The 22,745-nt window shown below is 44.7% G+C and overlaps 1 protein-coding gene across 4 annotated transcripts in view; it reads left to right on the top strand.

The window, feature by feature from the left end:
- Positions 1–22,745, top strand: part of Slit3 (slit guidance ligand 3) — a 587,543-nt gene that overhangs the window by 401,406 nt on the left and 163,392 nt on the right. The window lies entirely within an intron of this gene.

Below are 22,745 nucleotides of genomic sequence, written 5' to 3'. Positions count from 1 at the left end.
GTTTTGGATAGTGGCACCTAATGCAAACACCTTTTACATTATTTGTTTATTTTTGTGATGCTGGGGATTAAACAGGGCTTTGTGCATGCTAGACAAAGACTGTATTAACCAAGCCATCCCTAAACACAAAATCTTTTAAAATACTGAATGTGAGTACAGGGGTTCAATTTAAAAGACTCTATATTTCCTCTTCAGCACAGGAGGAAGGGAGTGAGGGAGGGAGGAAAGAAAGAAGGGAGGGTAGGGGAGAGAGAGAGACAGAGACAGAGACTGAGACGGAATACTGTGTGTCTACACCATGTAAGCTAAATGAAGTCAGATTCAGCCGCAGCTCTGACTAAGACTCGCCTTCTACGTTGGGAGCCAACTTTCTGCAGATGGAGGAGGTAACTAGAGGTGTTTAGCCGTCTGCCCTACAGTCAGCCCCAGGTGTCGATAATCTGATCCTTGCTAATTTATTGGCAAATCAGGATGCCATATGCTACAAATCAATTAAAATACACATGTATCCAAAGGCCCTGAAAGACTTACACTGGTAACGGCAGCCGAGGTGACTGGGAAAGGCTGGTTTAGAAGCGAATGCTCGTGAGACTTATCCATATGGACTGTTGATTGTTCTCAGCACACGTGACTTTTGGATTTGAACTTTTATGGCATCAGGATCTGGACGTGTCCCACTGATGAAGTAAGGGATTTTGTCCTGCTTCTTTCTGAGTCACACAGCAGCGGTCATTGTCACTGAAGCATCCCAGACTCTTTAAATCCCAAAGGAACAAAACACATTCTTCGTCTCCATTCATTATTCATTTCTAGAAGTTGTTGCTTCGAGTGAACTCACTTGATTGACTGCCCTTGTCTCCTGCATCACCTCAACCTCTCATCCCATCACCAACTGTCTCTTCTCTGCAAACAGTGGAGAGTTGAGAACTCAAAACTCCTGCCCTCCTTCCTTTATCCCTTGGCCTGCTCTAAAATTGCTCTCTATTATTTGTTTGTTTGTTTTGGAAATAGGTGTCAGTTAGCTCAGGCTGACCTCAACCTCGTTTTGTAAGTGACGTAGCCTTCAGCTCCTGATTCTCCAGCCTCCAGTCCCCAAGTGCTGGGATTGCAACCCTGGGCCCCGTGTAGAATTCTTGGAATGTGTGCTGAAACCCCGAATCATCTGTGTCCTGTTAGAAATGCATTTCCTGAGGTCTGTGGATAGATGGATGAGTGACAGCTCTGATCAAGGACCAGGAGTCTGCACTTTGACCTGACTTAGAAGCAGATGCTCATGAGACTCATTCATATGGACTATTATTGATAATCGTTCTCAGCACAAGTGACTTTGGACTTGAATTTTCTCTACCAGGAACTGGGTTGGTGGCCACAGGCTATGGACCTATTCTCTTGCTGACTGTACTGTCTCTGAGGCTGGAATGGAGAGGAAGCTGAGGTCAGGAACCGTCCTCCCCTCTGATCTTGGGCGGGCGTTTTGATATCCTGCTGCTTGCTTTTTCATGAGTACTCAAGGCTGCAGCTGGATCAATGGCTGGGCAGTGGTCAGGCAGTGACACAGCATTTCAGATGAAGGTTCTTCTTCTTTGACTAAGCATTGTAACAACCCGGTGGGACAGGATTCCTCCTCTCTCTTGAAGATGGGGAAATTTAGTCTCAGCAAGATTGGATGATCATGCAGTATAGTGGAAATACAACCCACAGTGATGTTTCTCAAGTTCTTAATGATTCTTAAAACACTGGTGGAAATCAACCCAGAATTAAAACAAGAACAAAGCAACCTGGATGGTAGCCAGAGGACTACACACACACACACATATACACACACAGTTACATACACATACCATACACACACCGTACCATGTGACGCACACTCACACTTACACACACATACACAAGCACACACACCACACACATACACCACACATACACACACTCATACTTACACACACACCACACACATGCACACACACCACACACACACACTGGAACATGTTGGATGTGCTGACTGTGCGCTTTTGGCATCTGTCCAGGGCTGAGGGAGACCAGGAGGATGGCTGTAGCTCATACTGACTCCTGTGTGTCCAGGCTTTTGTTACTCTGAATTTGCTACTGCCTGGGCGTATTGTTGGAGGGGAGGTCCCATTCCTGACAATGGGTCCTGGACTGAAGGGGGGAGTGTGGAGCACAGCCAGAGAACAAAGCCTTCTTTCAGTGACTCAGAGATTTTTGTTCCCCTCAAACAGTGGAGGGTGGAGGACCTCTGCTTTTCTCGGGAGTCTGTCTGTTCAGAGTTCCTCCTCACCAGCTCCCCACCAGCTCCCCACAGCTCCCCACCAGCTGTGGCGAGAGTCAGGTCTGGGGCTCATTGGATACTGGAACCATAGCAGCACCTTGGGAAAGTAACCCTGTTGGGCTATGAGCCACTGCTATCTGCCTGAGGGCAGATCAAACCATCTATCTCACAGAGGCAAAGAGCCTTTCAAAAGGGCTTGCTAGGACCATCCTTGGCAGCATGCACCCATGATCTCAGTGCATGGGAAACTGAGGCAGGAGGGTTGCATCAAGTTTTAGGCTAGCCTAGGCTGCATGAGACACTGGATGGGTAGGGAGGTCTGACTGTCTCATTTTTGGCTACTCTGCCATCACTGTTTGCTTTACACTTGGGGTGGGAAGGCAGAAGGACTCCTATTTTTACTAGGACTAGAGAAAGTGTTTGATAAGGGAATGAAGCCATTCAAAACATGAAACAGGAGATTTTAAAGACTTTGTTTGCTTGTTTGCAGTGAGCAAAATACAAGCACCCACATGGTAAAAGTGAAATAAAATAAAAAAGTACATTTCAAAACTTGAAAATCATTTACCTATATGTACACAGTGGCATGAGGGAAAGGTAGCTTCATTAAGGCATAATCCACCTTTGATTTTAAAAAATGCACCCATTCTTCCCGTGCTGTCCAAGGTATTTCACAAATGAACCGTACTGAAGATCGCACTAAGAGTGTTCTCTGAGCTACCTCACAGTCCACCCCGCACACTAACTGTCAGCACTGTGTTTTTATGGCTGAGTACTATTCTGCTATAGGGAGCTGCTCCCACGTGGCCCATCCACGCTTCTGGTGATAGGCGTTTAGGTTTTTCCTAAGTTTGGGTTATTGTGAAGAAAGCTACTGTGAGCACACACAAGTGTAAGTCTTTGTGTGGCTGTGTTTGCATGGGGTAGATAGGATTTTTTTCTTTTTTTCTTTTTTCTTTTCTTCTTTTTATTATTTCCTCAATAAGCATACATAACAATGACACCAAATATCAGAGTAGGGAAACCCTGTGCTATGTCTCAGAGTTTTAGAAAACTAACCTGAGTTGGCAAAGCAAGCCTTAATCAATATATATTGGTCATGGCTCCCTTGATTCTAGACAGCACATTCACCTTCTTCCCTTGAAATGTAGAGGTGATTAAAAAGGTTTGGGTTTTTTTTTCCCTTGAATGCTTGGAAAGAATTTAACAGCACACTGAGCTGAGAAAGCTGAAGGTAACCTTTGACCCTGGCACCAGGGACAACACACGCGTGTAACAGCTAGTGGTGCATCCAACATACACAGACCCTGCAAGCCATCGACTTAGTTTTCATGAGTGTACGTTCATATCCTCAAATAGACAGTGTGTCATTTGTAGATAAAATGTCTTGGGAGCAACCAGAATTCTTGTTGATGGGACTCTAGGTAAATGAGCAGCAGTGATGTGGTCATTCACTCATTGGACATCTAAAAGGGGAAGATAGACTGTCGGCTTGGCACAGACAGCACCCAGAGTTCACGCATGTGAAAGCAGTGTGAAGTGGTCCAAACAGACCTGAGACACTTGAGTCACTGGGATCTGCAACCTCCATCTGTTCACTTTATGAATTGAAAACATTTTGGGACTAGGGAAAACAACTGTGTCTATGCAAAACATGGATGGTGTTCTTCCCGGTTAATTTCCACACAACCTAACGGTGACTTACACAGCGTTTATATTTATTGCCTATTGTGGGCAGTTAGAGGTGATTTAGCAGTTAGAGGGTTGCGTGAGATCACGTTACTACTGCATCAGTTTATGTGAAGTACTTGAGCATTGAGTTTGCGAAGGAGTCGCTGGACCCATGTGTGTTCTCCTAGCCTTTTATATATGTGGAATGTGTGTAGACAGATTCACGGGGAGCTTTTATGATACCTTCTAGAAAGGCAAACTTTGGAACTAGGGCACGGGCAAGGGCTGTTGTCTTCACTCTCTCCTCGACACACTCCAAAAACATGCTTTTATTGCACATATCTGTATATATGTTAAATCTTTTCATTTATTTTAGCCTAAAGGAAAGACAGGTTCTTGTTTTGCCCACTTTGCTGGCATCAGTACCACGGGGGTCCTTTTCTCAGCCAGAGCTCGGAGGCCACTGAGCTGGCTGTACTCAAGCTGCCCTGTCACCACTGACCTCCGTAACTGGAAACCGTGGTCACCACACATCGTAAGCACAACCACAGCCATGGTGTAGCTCCTTGTTTTCAATGAGGAGAACTATTTGTATTCCACAGGCCTCTCTGATTGTGGCCTTGACCAACCCTGAAATATCTTTCAACAACGAATCACCAGCATCCAACCCCATGACCTTTGGAAAATGAATTTGCTTGCCGTTGGGCTGGGCCCCAGCTCTCTTGCCCAACTAAAATGTCAATTAGATCACCACTGGATATTGCTTTGTCTGCTTAAGTATATTCGACTCACACATCAGTAAATGGTAAATGTTTGCTTGTGTCTTTCTTTCTTTCTTTTCTTTCTTTCTTTGTATTTTTTTTTGAATTAAAAAAAAAATAGGACACCACACCCAAGTTCAGCATATGTCTCTGGCTCTATGTGGTTCCTGTGGACAAGGAGACATGCAGGCAGATTCAGCATGGTAATGGTAACAGGGTGAATTGTCATGGCTGACAGTATGTCTCCTTTACTCCCAGCCCCTTGGTAACAAAGCCAGCCCATGAGGGATACAACTTCCTTTTAGTGACAGTGAGAGGGGTGTGGCTGAGTGACGAACTTTCAGCCCCCAGTAGTAAAGAGGACATTGCTGGGTGGCAAATCTTAGTTAGCTCTGACCTGCTTTTGGAGTTTTGTATACGCAAAAATGTTTAGGACAAAGGTCTAGGAACACAAAGAATTTTCTAAGATTGCTCTTTAAGGCAAAGCCCCTGTCCCCTGTAATCTGCCCTTTCTCTCCTGCGCCTTATGGTTCCTTCGACCTGTGTCTGCCGTAGGCATGTTGTCCAGCCATGTGAAAAGGAGCATATAACCCAAATTCGCCAGTGCAGCCTCGCTGGGGAAGGGTGGGCTTGGGATCTCTTAGAGCTCCGTCTCCCGTCTCCCATCTGACTGCTGCTCCGGAGCCACTTATGGTCAGAAGGGCTCACTGCCCACTGCCCTGCTCACTGGGACACCAGCACTCCTGGTCCTGGGTTCTTGCTTTGAATATTAAGAGGCTAACTCACCCTGTGCCTTGGGTGGCTTCCATCAGACCAGACAGACTTTCTGTAGCCTAGGGCATCTTAAATGGCGACTGCCAGTGAACTTCTGATTGGGTTCTTGGGAGGGAAGTAGATTCACAGTGCTCATATGCATTCAATTTGAATGGCCCTTCATAGAACAGCCGAGGGTGGCAATCCCCAGCATTATGGGAGAAAAAAGTCGAGAATAGAGGTGTGACTCAGTGGTAGAGCACCTACCTGGAACATGTAAGGCCTTAGCTTTGATCCCTCGTATCACACACACACACACACACACACACACACACACACACACACAAGATGGAACCTGTATTAAGAAGTACGGCAGCAGATGAAGATGAATCTTCTCGGAGAGCTACCAATCCAAGACCCTTTTCTGGAATTAGTTCCTTAATGCAATTAGATTTCCAAAAATGATTTTCTTCCCTTGCCGTTTTACTGCTGAAGCAGGCATGGGAAGTGCTTTTATGGTAAGTGGCTTGGCAAGCACACAGATCCTTTACTGCAAGCCAGTCCTGCTGCCTATTGCATTGCGGGGCTTAGAATTCGCCTCCCTCTACTGACTCACAGACTTAACAAGCTAGAAAGGGTTTTAAGAAATGAACCACATGGTCCAAATTTCTCCTTTTACAACTTAGGGATTAAATTTGCCCAGGACTGTTCGGACGGTCAGCAAATGCTGTGCCAAACTGAGGCCTCCTTTGTTTCCCAGTGTTAACTCTTAAAGGCAATGGAACAATGACACAGAGAGGCCAAAGCCATTGAAAGAAAGTTCGTTATTACTGACAGCCTCCATAGAAACCAAGAGCCTAGCATACTGTGCAGGGATGTGGTAGGATGCTCCAGGAGAGGCCAGGAGAGGAGCCATGGGGGTGGGTCACAGCTTTTATTGGGGTTTCCACTGAAAAGCTAGGCCAGCCAGGGAAACATCCCAGGACTGGGTGGTTTGGATAATTCCAGTGGGGACAGAGGTGTGGGTCTGGTCTGAGTGTGTGATACCTGGCCTGCCTGAGGCTGATTTGAAAAGGAGGCGCGGGGTAGGGGGGGGATCCTAGGTTACTCTGTGAGAATTGTCTAGAAGGAAGGATTGAGAATACAGGGTCTGAATATGAACAGGGGTTGGGGGGTGTCACCCTCAGCTATTCACTGCCCATAAGAATTAACTATCTCTACAGGGGGCCTTCTCCCTGCCACAAGCCTCACTTTGTACAATGTCAGACCATCATAAAACACAGAAAATAAAAACTGTATTATCATCTTGAAAAGTCTCCAGGAGTCCTCCATACCCACCCTCTGAGCCCCTGAATCTTACCATGTAGAAGCCCAAATTAAGCAGAAAAGGCCACGCATACCCCAGTTCTATGGCACTTCGGACTAGAAGCTACAGGTTATAGTCATGTACAGCGTTAGAAGGTTTTTACACCTTCTCCCCCCGCCCCCACTGCCCCCCGACAGTATGATTAGAGTTTAACAGTCCAGGCCTGACTTCTGTGCTGAATGTCATCTGAAGATTTTTTTTTTTTAAAATAGTTTCTCCTTTCCTCCGAGCCTCACTTTTCTCTCCCTTTGGAATCACTGGACTTAGAACCAAAGATCTCTGGTTGCATCTGATACCAGTATGCTATGAGCCTACCGCTATAATCACCCACAGGGCTGGGGGCTTCTTTACCGACCCTGAAGGGAAGGTGAGTTATTTCCTCATTAGCTCCCCATCAGTTTGACAAAATGCCCAAGATCCTGAACTTGTAAGGAGACAATGTTTATTCTGAGGATGGTTCCAGAAGTTCCTATCAAAGATGGAGTAGTCCCATGACTTGGGGCCTCTGTGAGGATAACCCATTGTGGTTGGGACACATCAAAGCAAACTGCTTTCCTCCTGAGCCAGGAAGGGATGAAGCTATCAGAAGAGATCAGGGCCCCTCAAGTCCCTGATGACCACCCACCAAACCAACCTCCCAGCAGTGCCACCCTGGAGATTAAGACTAAATACAGGGATGGACGTTTGAGAGAAGCTCACCCAGACTGAAGCACTGTAGTGATTTACATGCGACAGCCAAGTGGGTAGGCAGCAGGCAGGTGGGCAAGTAGGTAGAAAGGTGTTTCCTAAGAAACACCTATTGTAGGTGAAATGCAGGCTCAGGACACAAGCCCAAGGACAGTGAGTCCTTAAGGAAAGAAAACATGGAAGTCCCTTCTCCATTTCCTCTTCATCTCTCTCATGCCACCTCAAGCCCCCCTCCAAACATGAAGATGTCATCTTCTCTGACACACCTCCTGATTCCTTTTGGAATGTGTGAGCCTAGAAAGGTGACCAGAGCCATCAGATCTCAAGTTGGGCAAATACAGCGGACAATGCGTTCAGGCTGCCTGAAAAGTGAATGTCAGAAATCTGCCATTCACTCGGGGTCTCTAAGTGCTCTGTCAAGCTTTAACTTGATTAAAATTGAATACCCCATTGCTTGAAAACCAAACGTGAAATCGAAATCTCTTTACCCAGTGCTCTTACATCCCAAAGCCCAGGCTTATGGATCATCCCTAGTTAATTTATGCCATCTTGGTACCATACATTAATTTTGAATGTATTTGTTGAAAATTTCCTGTAGCTTGCATTTATGGTTGTCAAAGGGGCTTTTATCTTGAAAAAAATGGTGCTGGTTTTAATTACAATTCTAAATAGCTTCATAACCATCGTGAACCCTGGATTTACATCATCTTTATGACAGCTGCGCAATTCCCACTTTATTGATTTTGTCATTTGCTTCATTACAGTTAATGCAAGCCCTTTGTACAGAGACAATTCTGGGCTGCTCTCTTCTTGGAGGGGTTAGTATAGAACATCTTGATGGACACAGTCCCCATCCCCCACCCCCTGCCTCCACCACAGTGCTGACCCAAGGAAAAAAGCAGGACGGGAGACATTTTCAAAGCGGCTATCTATCACAGGCAAAGGAAATGTTAGCTCTGATTATCCAACCCTTTCCTCTGACCGGGTGCATTCACGCTTGCCTGTTGGGAAGCCCTGGAGATGGTTTGGTAAGTAGAGACACCCTAAGCCTCATTTACTGTTTAGAGAAGATGCATAGTCATAGCCACCGCCTAAAACACTCATTCACACATCATTCCTTGCTCCTGGCCCAGCTAGAGGTCTAGAAGCTGGTGCACTTGGGGACATGGACAGGCAATGGCCAAACTGAGAGTAATCTCAGTATGTAGATGCCCAGGGAAGCAAGGGTGTTAGCCAGGGTGGAAACAGAAGCTCCCAGCAGTGAACCTAGACGAGAAGGAAATGGAGTTGGAGACACTGGGTATCAGAGGAAACTATGTCTGTTTGGAGCCATCATGTATGAGCTTCTGAATGCAGGGACAGTTAGGGGCACTAAGAAAGCTTCTGGAACCCAGTAAGTAAAAGGGACCACGCGAGGGACCTATAGTCCAATAGACCTAGGCTGGGATGCTAAATAGCTGAATTTCTCATTTTTGATATAGAAGTGAGGATTTTCTTTCTCAGTTTTTGCTAGCAAGGACCTACTCTTTCCCAACCAAGACTAGTAGAGTGGTTCACCTCCTGCTAGGGTGTGAATGTGGAGTCAGCTTTGCGGAAAGAACAGTGTGACTCTACACTTCTCTCCGGGTCTGGGTCAGTCCATCTCAGGAGGACGTGGGCAATGAAGGTGTGATGACTTTTCTCCTCTGCTGCATCTCCAGAACTCCTCAGTGGAGGGCGTCACCAGGAGTGGTTCCTCATTCCTACCATCCTCTTTTCAAAGTGTTCTAATGGGTGGGAGTCCAGCCTCAGCTTCCTAAAATGTGCTGACTAGTATCGCATGGCGTTCAAGCTATGGGTGCTCTTCCAAAGCCTTCCATATGAACCACGGGAAGAGGAATCACCGCTCTGGAGACATGGAGGGGCTGGGCAGGGAGGCTTTGCAAGAAGAGACTAGTAGCCTAGCTACTTGTTCATTCAGAGCCCCCCACCCCCCCGCCAAGCATGCAGAAATGTGAAAACTAGTCTCATCCTCGCTCTGTTCCTTCCCAGCAGGTGTTGGGAGGGGGGCTTCTGAGCTGTGTCCTTTTCCAGGGAGTAGTTTGGAAAGCGTTAATACCACATCCATTTATACTCCGGTTCTCTTCCAACCTACTGTTCAGGCCTCCAAGGCATTGGATCACCCTCAGCTTAGCTGTTCCAAATGGGAGAAAACTCGCACTTTCATTCTCCACACACTGCATTAAAAATAAGACCTAGCTCATCAGAGGACCCAGCCGCAGAGCGAGAAAACACCCTCACACGCACGCAGGGGCTTGTAAGTGAGAATTCAGGGTCCTGGGATGTCACTTCTTCAGGGCCTCAGAAGTCATCCCTCTCAAGGGACATTTCAGCCCAGAGAAGTAAGGCCATAACCCAGCAAGGTAAACGATCCTTGCCATCTGATTCTTCAGCAAACTGCCTGCTTGTTGGTTTGTTTGTGGTTGGTTTGGATTGGTTTGGTTTGGTTGTTTCCACTAAATAAATAAAAACGATAAAATTAGATAAAAATGAGAGAGCTGGCAGTGTTTGTGCGCGCACGCGCACACACACACACACACACACACATGTGCGCGAGCTCGCAACCAGTGCCTTTTTACTTTTTATCCCAATCCTCAATTCCAGCAATGGCCTGCTTGCCCTTCTCTAGAACTGGGAGGGACTTATAACACCTTCAGTCTGCCATGGCTTCAGGAAAAACTTATAGCCACATGTAGAATCAGCCTCCACTGGAGTGAAGGCACCCAGGAAGGAACCATTGCATGTAGCGTCATGATTTCCAGTCTCTTCTCCCCTCTATTTCTCTGTCCCTTCATTCTATTTCGACATTTAAAAACAAAAACAAAAACATTTCGCTGGGCAGTGGTAGCACACACCTTTAAACCTAGCACTTGGTAGGCAGAGGCAGGTGGATCTCTATGAGTTTGAAGCTAGCCTGGTCTCCAGAGTGAGTTCCATGACAGCCAGGGCTACACAGAGAAACCCTGCCTAGAAACGTGCCCCACCCCAATTTTTTTTTTTTCTCAGCTCAGTGGCATTAATGTGGCAGTTCCCGAATCTCAGAGAAAATTGGAGGCAGCCTCAGGGAAAGGACTTGTCACTTTCCCTCAATCCCTGGATGCCATCTCTTCCTCCAGGGTCATGCAAACAGGCTCCTAATCACCTAGACCAGAGGCTAGGAAGAGAGAGCTTTCTCTCCATCCTGATAGTAACCGCATCCACACCCTGTCCATCTTCTTGGGGAAAGGGAGCAAAGAGCCAGCCTGGATGAAGACAAAACAGCTGCTTCTGCAATGCAAATGCAACCTGCGAGTTGTCTGCTGCTGGACACTGCTGGTGGGGTGGAGAGGGGAGGAAGCCATGGTGAGCATGCAAGGTAGTGGCTGGCCCTCCGCACTTGATAATAGCTTGGGAGTCTAGCAGGCAGCCTTCTAATCTCTTCTCTCTGTGTATGGTCCCTTCCCGAGGAAAGAGTGACTGGCAATGTCCCCAGAAGAAAGCAGTTTTAAAATTGCTATAAATAATCCCCCAAAGTGTGTAGATTAAATCCCGCATTTCTCTCCTGGTTCTCTCTGATCTTTGTCTGCTAACATACTTCTGTCCACACAAGAACAGAAGGGTTTGCTGTCTTGTTAACCCAGGCAAAGGCCTGTTCCCAGGCTCCCCTCCGTCTCCATACAGTATTATCACAGGGAAATGCTCCTTGTGGTGTGGTATTCTAACAACACTCCTTGCTATGGAGCAAGCTTCTCAAGGTAAACCTCCCACACACACATAGAATTCAACGTTACAAACAGAGAAAAGAACATGTAAGACTCATGGTATGCCCAAGGCATGGGGTATCAGCTTCTAAATGAGCCACTTGGGAGTGTACAGCACAGGCCAGTGAGCTGACTCAGCAGATAAAGGTTCACAAAGCTGCATGACCTGAGCCGAATTCCCAGGATCCACACAGTGAAAGGAGAGCTGTTTCTTGAAAGTTCTTCTCTGACACTCATAGGATACACACACACACATACACACACATACATACATACACACACAGACACACACACAGACACACACACACATACATACACACACATACACACAGACACACACACATACCCACACACAGACACACATACACACACATACATACACACACAGACACACACACACACACGCACACACAGACACACACACACACATACATACACACACAGACACACATGCACACACATACGCACACACAGACACACACACACACACACACACACACACCAAACAAACGGTTAAAATTGTAGCCAGGTGTTAGCCACACACACCTTTAATTCCAACACTTGGGAGGCAGAGACAGATGCATCCCAGAGTTTGAGGCCAGCCTGATCTACAGAGCAAGTTCAAGGACAGCTAGGGACTACACAGAGAAATCCTGTCTCAAAATAAACAAATAAACAAAAAACAAAACAACAACAACAACCAAAAGACAATCCCAAATTTAATGAGAGTAAAACTCAGCCTATTTTTATTTAATACACTTACAACTAATACACAACCATCACCTCTCTCTAATTCCAAAGTACTTTTGTCTCCTTGAAAGGAAACAGTCTAACAGTCATTTCTCATCTCATTATTACCCCAGCTTCTGGTCATTGCCAGTCTGCTCTCTGGTCCTTTGTGTTTGCCTAGTCCAAGCATCTCACGTTAGTGGAACAGAACAGTACAGTTTTCGTGCCTGGCTCCTTGTCTCTTATAGACTGTTTTCCAGGTTTTCTGCCTTATCCTTATTTTAAACGGTTCAACAGTACTTCACAGTGTGCATGCTGCAGGATGTTTATCCATCTGCCTATTGGCAAAGGTGTGGCTTGTTTCTAGGTTTTGGTGTCATGCTGCAGCAGTTTTCCACAGGTTTTTGATTGAATACCTCTTTTCCTTCCTCTGGGCTGGGAAAAGACTCTCTTGGTCACTTTTTCTTTTTGTCTTTTCTTTTTTTTCCTTTCTTTCTTCCTTCCTTTCTTCCTCTCTTTGTAAGGAAACCATCACACCGTTTGCCTCACAGCTGGACCATTCTGCACTCTCACTGGCAGGGTAGCTGGGCTCCAATGTCTCGCTCGAATCCTCACAGAGCACCCATGGCTTCCCTGTGGCTTTCATGATAGCAGTCTTAGTGGTATAAAGAAACATGTCCTGTACCCCCTAAGATTTGTACCACGTTCCTGACTTGTGCCAGCCACTATACCTCTGGCACAGGTAGGACAGATGCTGTCACCAATGAACTAAATGTCCCTTATTCCTTAAAAGTAATAGTAAGTGAAATGAAGCAGGCCTTTTTTTTTTTTTAGAGTGTTTCAATTCCACATCTTAGCTGGATTGAATGGAGTTATCAGCGCCGCCCACATTGCTGAGTTTTGACGACACTGTTTCCCCACAGTTAATTACAGAGGCCCTGATATCCCCTTACACGGAGCTTACAAGACATACTTTAATTGGCTTCTGCTGTCACAAAGATACCTCTGAGTGATGCCTTGCTAATGGTCACTGACCCCCAATATCCTACTACACGATGTAGTGAATGCTGCTTGGTAATTTCAGTACCTGTGGCTTATGCACCTTTGGAAGACAAATGGGTAACATCCCTCGGGGGAGGGCATGCCCGGAAAATACTAATCAGAATCTTTGCAATTTACAACTTGCTTGGGGGTGGGGGAGAACACGACAAACTATTTCTCTGAGTGTGTCGTGCTCCTACCTAAGAAAATGATAAGCTTCCCCAGGCTGGCTGGCAAGTTAATGCCTGTTGGACCCCAGGCCACCTTACCTGAAGTTGCATCATATCCTCCTGTTGCGGATATCCTCCTGTTGCGGACCCTGGCCTTATCTTCAGTAGTCAGAGGTGAAACAGTGGCTCCCAGCAACGATCTATTTGAGAGACACAAGGAGACAGTGGAGGTATGATACATGAGGAGGTCCCCCCTTTGCTACCATCTTTTGCATGCTTGTAGGCCAATGAAAATAACTGTGTTCCAGTGACAAATGCCAAGACCAGATCCTGACTGTCCCCATATGTCCCTTCCTAGCCTTCAGTAATAAAAAGCCCATATAGTCTTATTATAGTGCCTCCTTCCCCAATTTAACTTTGAATATTGTAGCTGATTTAGAACAGCATGGTAGGTAAGCCTGAGACTCACAGGAAGGTAAGGTTGAGCTCCTTGCTGCTGTTGCTTAATAATATCTGCAAACCTCCAGTAACCTATATGTTCACAAGCATTTGAATGAAGAGATAAGCAAAGGGTCCTAAGAGTAAGGTTCATTTTGCCTAGGTTTATATACGTTTTTATAGAGGACCTGTGCTTTAAAGATGTCCTTGCCTGCCTATGCTCCACAAACAGAGGAGGTGGCAAGGACCAGTAAAAGTTAGGCACAGAAAAAGGTGTATGATATGCCCAGATAGAGCCTTGGGGAGGAAGCAATACCAGGCAGAGCATGTTACACTGTTTCCAGGCAGAGGATGTTACACTGTCTCCAGGCAGAAGATGTTACACTGTTTCCAGACAGAGGATGTTACACTGTTTCCAGGCTAGAATCCACACTGCTTCTCATCTTCAGGAGGATGGACAGACCTAGGTCCAAAACCCAAGTTCAGAGACATGACCGCTCAATACTCTACATTCCTCTTCTGTAAAATAGGGACTGTTGTGATGTTGGTTCACTACTTGATGGCTAAGTTAATAAAGGCTCTATGCCATTATTGTGACAGTGTATACACTGTGTGTTAGAGAGAGCCACTGTATACAGACTCGAGAATACGAAGACTAAGACATTCTGTGCTGGGGCTGGAGCAATGGCTTAGCAGTTGATTGTACTTGATGTTAATTCTGAGAACATGAGCTAGGCTTACACATCAGGTGGCTTACAACCCCATGGAACTCAATTCCAGGGCTTCTTACACCATCTTCTGACTCTGACAGGCACCTGCTATGCATGTGGTGCACACATAGACAAGCAGGTACACACGTATATGTACAAAAAGAAAAAAGAAAAAATTACATACCAAGAGATGGTATGCCTTTTGAGTGCTTTGGGTGCACACAGCACATTACTTGATTGATAACTAACTAGAAACAGCCATCAACAAATGAGGTTAAACTTTCAGTCACTCTCCTTTAGTAGATCTTTCCCATGGGATTCCAAATATGTCACATATTGCCACCATCTCTTGTGAGGGGGAAAAAATGTGCATTTTCTTTGATGTAAGTTTTTAGTGTCTTCTTGAATTTCAATCTCCTCACGGCTGGGGAAGTTTGAAGAGCCAGTGGTCTGAACTGCCGGCCTTGGTCCAGAAAGAATATATTGAATATCTCAAATAATGGATTCTTTGGACTGAGATGGGGAAAGGAGGGATAAATGGATATGCTGGGATCGCAGAGGAGTCCAAGTAAAATGAACAGGATTTTTTTCCCCTTAAAACTCATAAGAAATCAATCTCGGGACACATAACTTCAGAGCAGAAAAAGATCTTAGAGATTATGCAAGAAAAAAAATGGATGCCTTTACTTAATAACATTAGTTTTAAAGCAAATAAAATTAAACAAAGCCAAAAATACGTTTCCAGCACATACACGTTTCATTACTTTATGTCTCAAAATGGCCTTTCAGCTGCACACTGTCATAGCCATCTCTCAGAAATGGAGATTTGAAGACACAAATGCCAGACTCTTAGTTTCCTCAGCTAAAATCACATGAGCTCTGGCCTTCTGTTAAAAGGGAAAAAAATGGGTATCAAACATTGAGAACTTACAAAGGATTTCTTAGAAAATATTGGTAAATGCAGATAAATGGAGAGATGCCCAGAGTTCTACATGAGAGATCTGTGTAGCTTTTTAAAAGGGGAAACTGTCTTTGAGGGTCTCAGGATGCCATGCAAACTCAGTGCACTGTCAGGGAGAGATCTCAGGCTGTGGCAACACATGCCTTCCATGCTGAGTGATGATGTTTGCATCCAACATGAGGACAAAAAAAAAAAAAACAGCCTCTTGTGTGGACATCCACATGGCATCCAGGGAGAAATACCTCTGCTCTAGCTCCAGCTTGTTAGCTATAGTCACGGGACTGTATCTGTTCTCTGTGCCCAATATGAAATTTTCTGAAACCCACTAGGGTGAAAAAAAAATTGCCTGAGTACCTCACTAGAGTTTGTGATGGCTGCTTTAGAAAGAGGAGTGGAGGCGGGTATACTGAACTGTAACTTCATGCCTGTTCACAAAAGTGCGTTTCTTCTTCTCATTCCTCCCCCCTCCCTGCATCCTGCGCCTTTGCTGAGGACGAACCACAGATGGTTATCTCTCAGAAGTGTGTAACTAGGGAAACCACAGACCTGCCCCGATCGCTATGGAGACAGTCGTTTATTTGTCCAGCCTCTGAGTATTCATGACATCAGCAAGGCCAGTGAGTAAAACACAGATACTTCTTACAAAGAAACTCGAATTCCCAATCAGCCTGAGAGGCAGAACAATTGAGACAGTTTCAGGTGCCTGCCAGCCTCACCTTTCCGTGTTATCTGCACAAAGAAGTTTATTTTACATAACATACAGTGAGAAGCCATTTGGGGTCAGGGTAACCAAAAGCAAGCTTGTGAATCCAAATCCAACTGATGCTTCAGAGACCAAATAGGGGGAATAATGCTTTGAAAATGAATATCCTTCCAATGGCCTGTGCTTCGGGACCCATCAGCATGGAGAGCCACCATGTGGATGCCTGCAAAGTGCCATCACAGTTTGCCTAAGACTGATGGGTTTTCCCAGAATAGGATATGTAGAGTCACAGGCAAACTGTGATGCTAGAGCAACTTGGTCAGCCTTTGGTCCTGATGTAAAGATAACCACAGGGTCTGGAGCTAGCGGGAGCTGGGAGCCTGAAGGCGTTTTATAAACAGTAACCAAGCTCTCTCACTCTGAATGTGGCCTGTTTTAGATGGGTGTGCTTTCTGTCTGCTTTACTGCTGTTCCTTTATTTACCTAGAAATGACAGAATTTGTTTCAAAATCAAATTTGACATGCACAAAAGAAACGGTCTGCCTCTTCCCCTAACCTACGCTTGATGCTACATTGGTTTACAGGAATCCTCTGCTTGGATTTCTCAGTTCAATTTTATTTGCCAAACACCCTTGTATAGGAAATTTCCATACACAGAACTGGAGTTATTGCTATTTCCCCATGACGCGTGAGACCCCCTCCTTTATTCTTCAAGGTCAGGTGTGCCTCTTTGCTGCTGATCTGTCAGCAGCATTTGCGTGATCGCAGAGCTTACTTCTAGAAGCATCACCTAAGTGGACACAGTTATTTTCCTGCCAAGAAGTTGCATATGTTGAACAGCAACATGATATATGCTATACAAGAAGCACCGCGCTAGCCGTGTGGGAAAGTATGCCTGACAATGCTTGTTCAAATAGATTTCTGTTCCATTTTCAACTATGTTCCAAGCAGGCAATTGTGATCAGAAAGCTTAATTAACCCAACTCTGTCCCTTCCTCACAAAGTAGGTTTGGTTGGTCAGCGTCCCTGGAATGATAGCAATCCATTTTCGAAGTAACTTTGCGAGTATATTCACATTAAATGTCAGAGGTCCGTTATCATTTGGACTATTTTGTAAGGTACATTTTCATTTACATGTGTCTGTGAGTGAGAACTCACACCTGCATGAATGGATATAGGAGATACAGGCATAGAGTTGTCAGGTTATAGACGGGGATCTTTGCAGATACTTAAATAATTCATGGGTGGGTAAACATATCTATATGCATGTATTCCTGGGTCTGGTGGACAAGTGTACTAAATGTGCAGAATAATAGATTCACCTCCTTTTGCTCGTGTCGTTTATAATGTGGAATTACTGTAGCTCCTTAATGACGAGAAGGGGTGACAATTCATTAACAGATTGTGGCTAAGATCAAGTGTTTGATTTGCCTACAAACTGTGACCGGCACTCAATTATATGAGTTTCTTTTGAATGTATTTTTTTTTCCCTTTTGCTAGTTTAAATAACCTTGAGCTCTATTAATTTTTGAAAGAGCCACAGACAAATGCTTCTACAATGTGTTCCTCAATAAGGAGCTTTATAATGTTAAAAGGCATTTTTTTTTAAAGTGCTGCTAGATTTCCTGTTTTCTACTTGACCAAATAGGTAATGCTGAGAAGACAAACGGGATGTCAAAGCTCTTCCCTTCTGGTCCCCCGTCTTGGTTTATGAAAACAAGATTCCCACAAAAAAACTTTTTTGTTAGTCATAATATTTTTTTTCTCTTCAGTCTAGAAAAAAAACAAAGTATATGGAAGATATGCATATATGAATATATATTGCAAAAACAAATTCAAATTACTTTGGACTTTTAGAATTATACAGTAAAGATGGCTGGCATGCAAAAACCACAGATAAGGTAACCATCTTGCTATTTTTCAAAGGCTATTCTGTACTTAATTCTGTATTTTGGGACCTAATGCAGTCTGAATTTCTGTGACTACTCTAGGTTAATTAACCACTAGATCTCCAGGACACAGACTCCTTTGGCTTCCTACTAAGGCTTTCCTTGTGAATTTTGCACAGATGTCCTTTGCTGATTTTGTACATTTTGTGAAGGTAGTTTTGTTCAGAAAACAGCCAGTGGTGTAAGTCCAGAGGACACCCAGTCTCCACCTCTGCTTTGTTCACTTCACACAGGGCGGCTGCAGCAACTAGCTGACTGGCCGTAGGTCCGTAGCTGGAACGCTGCTGCTGCTGCTGTTTGGGGGCCCTGGAGTGACAGTGCCTTTAGGCTAAGTTTCGCCAACCATTTGAAGAGATGCTGGGACACCCCCCAGCCCCCAACAGCGGGATAAACCCTGGTGTCCAGACTTAGCATGTGCACAGGGAATTCTAGTTGATAATTCTATTCTTCTTCCAAATACCAAAGCCTGTTTCTAGAGATTTCTATACCCCAGGTAGTTCTCATGGGAACTCGTGTGTGACATTGAAGGCTTGGGGTTTTCTTACTCTTGTTTTCTTACTTTTTATGGTTGTTGCTGTGGGGTTGGGTGGGGTTAGAGCTGTGGACCAGCTTTTTCTAACTTGCACCTCTTTTAAGGATTGACGCATGCTTCGTAAAAATTTCTGAACTGCAAAAAAATTAAAATAAAAATGAGAACATTAAAAACAAACAAACAAACAAACAAGAACGTTTCTCTTCTGCTCCAACTGTGAACATTGAAACTGCAAGCAAAATAGATAAACTGTGATAATTGGGAGAATATCACTCGTAGAGTCCGGAATTCTCACAGAAGTGCTCGTGCCTGGTCTGCTGTGAGAAGAGGTTACATTAAGTCCTTGCTCATGCTGGTTTTCTTCCTGATTTTGTTTTTGTTTTTGTTTTTCAGAATATAAAAACTCAGTAGTCAGAGCATCGTTCCCAGGGAGTCTGTGCTTAGTCCTTATCTGACAATTTCTTTCTAAATGGGCCCTGGGACCATCTTAGCAGTCCTATTGTTTGCTCAACTAGAAGCTTCCTGGGGAAATAAGAGCGGTTAATTTAATATCGTGAAATGTTTGGGGGGCTTCTCAGCTTATTCAGAGACCACGGAGTACAAATCAAATTAGGTATTCTGTATAATGAAACAATGGAAGTTACCTACAAAAAGAAAAAAAAAAGCGCTTTTCCTCTTCCATCCACTGCCATCCTAGACTTCCTAGGAAGACCACAGACATCTCATGGTATCTCCAGGTCTTTCTCCATATCCCTGCTGGGGACTCGGGTGGCTGGGCTCTGTGTCTCAGGAGGTGCTAAGCTCTGTATGGGCTCGGAAGGAAATAATCTGTAGGCATTCAAGGCTCCCAGGGCTCATGGCTTAGCACTTGCCTCCAGGGAACTGTGCTAAGCACTGGAAGACACTACTTAGCAGCCGAGAGAAAGACAGGGGCAGAGCCAGGCATGCTTAGTGGTCTCTTTCTGCTCACATTTCGGAAGTTCTCTTTAACCAGGCCCCCTAAGTGATAGTATGCCTAGCATACTATGAGCTTTTCTCATTCCTTTTTAAAGAGGGTCTTTGAGTGAAGCTTTTCAAAGGCATGATACAGGCCTTTGACCTTAGAATACACGTCAGCAGCCTCCAGCATACTGAAGTCTCAGAAACAAACTGCCGCATCAAATGCTTTGGCTTCAGCTACCAGAGGACTCTTTTCGTGCTTATTAGTCCTCTATCCCAACACCGACAAAGTGCTGGGCTTGCATTTTTTACACCACCACCCCACCTCATGTGCCGTAGGACTTTGCTATCTCTGAGTTGTTATTTTTGGAAAGAAATAGCAATCTAGGGATAGCTGGATGGTTCCAATAAAGACGCTTACCACCAAGCCTGATGACCCAAGTTCAGTCCCCCAAAGCCTATGTAGTTGAAGGAAAGATCAGACTTACTCAGATTACTCTGACCCCCCTCCCTAGAATAAATAAATAAGTGTAAAAGAAAAGACGTCTGTCTGAACAAATGAGGCGCCTGCTAATTTTGTTTGGGGACCCAGTGTTTATGTAAAACAACAGGACTGACTATGAGCTGTTAATTGGGCTTTTTGTGAATCCTCTGATGCTCAACTCCACAGAGCTGTACTAGCCGGGAAAACAGAGTCAGTGATGTAGTTACCACTTAACGGACACTCCCCTCCTTCAGGCAGAGCGCCTCCGTAGATTTAATAACAGCGCTTCTTGAAGCTGACCCTTTGACTAAAGAGAATAGCTGGGATACAGGTCCTGTTCAGCTTATGTGTTGGAATGAAAGGACACCGCCTCCATTATAATAAACATCTTCCAGGCAAGCACAGTCAAGCATAAATATTTTAATCTTTGATCCATTTCATATGTGCTAAAGTAAGCGAGGAAACACACCCGCAGAGATGCTTATGTTACATCTCAGCTTTCCCTCTTATGAATAAACAAATAGGTGTCAATTTGTGCCTCCCACGGAAAATAACTTAAACATCACACAATTAATAATGGATTCCACCTTTCTGATTTTGCCTTCAATGATCAGGGTCCACTTGTCCATGCCATGTCCTGACCTGGGCTTCAGGACTCTGATGCCACACAGAGCACAGAATGTTATAAATCATTTTAGCCCTTCCCCCAAACTTTTAATTCTCTTTCTACTGTTCTGTGGTGGGGTGTTCCCCTCACCCCCCCCACCTCTTATTTCTATAGCTTTCTGTTGAAGATTCCATTTTTTCCCATGAGGGGAGGGGGAACCGTACATTTTAAATCTCCTCTTTGGAGGAATGAAAACTACTTTGCAAACCCATCTACTCTTGGGGTGCTCTAATTGCAAGGCCCTCTCTGAGATGCACGCACACAGTTCACCACAAATCGCCATCGCACCACACCTCATTCCACTCTGATGATTTAGATATTTTTATTTGGGCGGATGGTGCTGGTTTTTTGTTTTTGTTTTGTTTTGTTTTCCTGAATTCAGCATATTTGTTGAACAATTTTTTTGGAGCCCAAAGTCAGCCCTGCTGAGTTTCTGCTTGGTAAGGTTTGGTGGCCTTGACGCAGAGCAGAGGTTGTTGATTCATCAGCCTTTAAACTGATGATAAATCTGGAAGCTGGGCAGCAAGACTAGACTGCCCTAATAGACCCAGTGTCCACAAAGTGGCCGCCCCAGTACAGATCCAAAAAAATCAGCAAAACCGTATAAAGAACAGCTCCTAAAAGATGAGGGACTGAAGAACTCAGGAAGTCCGAGGACTCTAGTGTTAGCCAGAACTTGGCACACTAGATGTAAAACTGACCCACACACCAAGGGTGCTTCTGCTTTCTGAGACGTGTGTCTTGGTGTCTTTCAATTCTGAACATTATTTGTTTTAAGCCTTGAACGGCGGTGACTGTCTATCTGGGTGATGCAGTTTCATAATATTGCAGAGTACCTGACCCCACGCAGGGGCTTACATATGTTCATAGCCCTACATCCGTATACCTTTGCAACGATCCTAATGCTTTAGCTTCAACTCTATCTTCCTTTGGTTATCAAATAAAATAAAGCCCTCTGTGAGAGTTACCAAATGATAGTTCGACTGTGTTTGGTGGAGAGCTGACTTAGGATTTATTAATGGAAATTACAAATCAAAATGCCAGCCATGGGAAGCGACTCACCTGAAGAGGCTCAGGTTTTCATTTCCAGTGAATCTCCAGGAAGAGAATTAAGAACAGCCACACCGTCAGCCTGCCCCAACTGTGGTGTCCTCTGCAGAGGACATAGATTGTTGGTTGCTGATTGTCATTTTGTGTACACGATTCTTTTCTGTCCATTGCCATTTGGGGAGTGAGATGTATTATATATAGTATAAGTTCGGGTGTGGTTAGGATAAACACCCCAATTTGCTACTTATCAAATAATATACATTTTTGGCTCAGAAAAAAAACCTGATGTCTATATATTACTTCTCAACTAAAATCCCTCAGTCCTTAACTGGCATGTGTATTAGTCAAAGCATCTTTGAGAAGGGCATTATTTCCCTACACTTAGGATGGGGAAAGGGAAATTAAAAAGGAATCCTAAAATAGGTGCATTTAATTCTCCCCAATTTAAATGTAAGTGGTGCATCTTTTAGGCAATAATGATATGCCTTTTAGTCCTCCATTACAAACACTTCCATCGATGAATTTCCTTAATGTTGATGATGGTTAGTGCGGTTTGAGGGAATCTGTATTTATTCAGAAAATGTTCCCATAGAATGACCTACCAGATGGGCCACGTAACAATGCATGGAGACATCAAACCACCACAGACATTTGGTGCTTAGAATAATAAAAAGACTATAAAATTAGATTAGTTGAGTCTAATTTGGAATTGGTATATTCCCTACGCACCCTCACCGCTCTTGGGCAGATAAAGCCTTGAGATTTAGCGCTGTGTCAAAGCCAAGACTGTAACTTCCAGTAAAAGGGAGCCGAGGGAGGGGGAGCTTGCTGGGAGGTCGCGGAGGGCAGAGCAGTGACCTCCAATGATTTACAGGCCTTTAGCTTAATGAAATTGTTTCAGTGACATGACAGTAAGAGCTCGTAATGGATTGGATGCCCTAATGTAATGAAATTACTCCCTTCTGCCTAAAAAAAAAAAAAAAAATGCGCAATTAATATTTACTGAGACCTGACAGCCTTTGGTGCGCTCGCTCGCCTGTGTAGTTCCCTCAGACAGTCAGA

The sequence above is a fragment of the Mus caroli genome, unplaced genomic scaffold (assembly GCF_978045245.1).
Source record: "Mus caroli unplaced genomic scaffold, Mus_caroli_1 scaffold_13, whole genome shotgun sequence".
In the NCBI taxonomy this organism is placed as follows: Eukaryota; Metazoa; Chordata; class Mammalia; order Rodentia; family Muridae; genus Mus; species Mus caroli.
The sequence above is the reverse complement of the archived record's forward strand: the minus strand, read 5'-3'. Positions and strand labels throughout refer to the sequence as shown.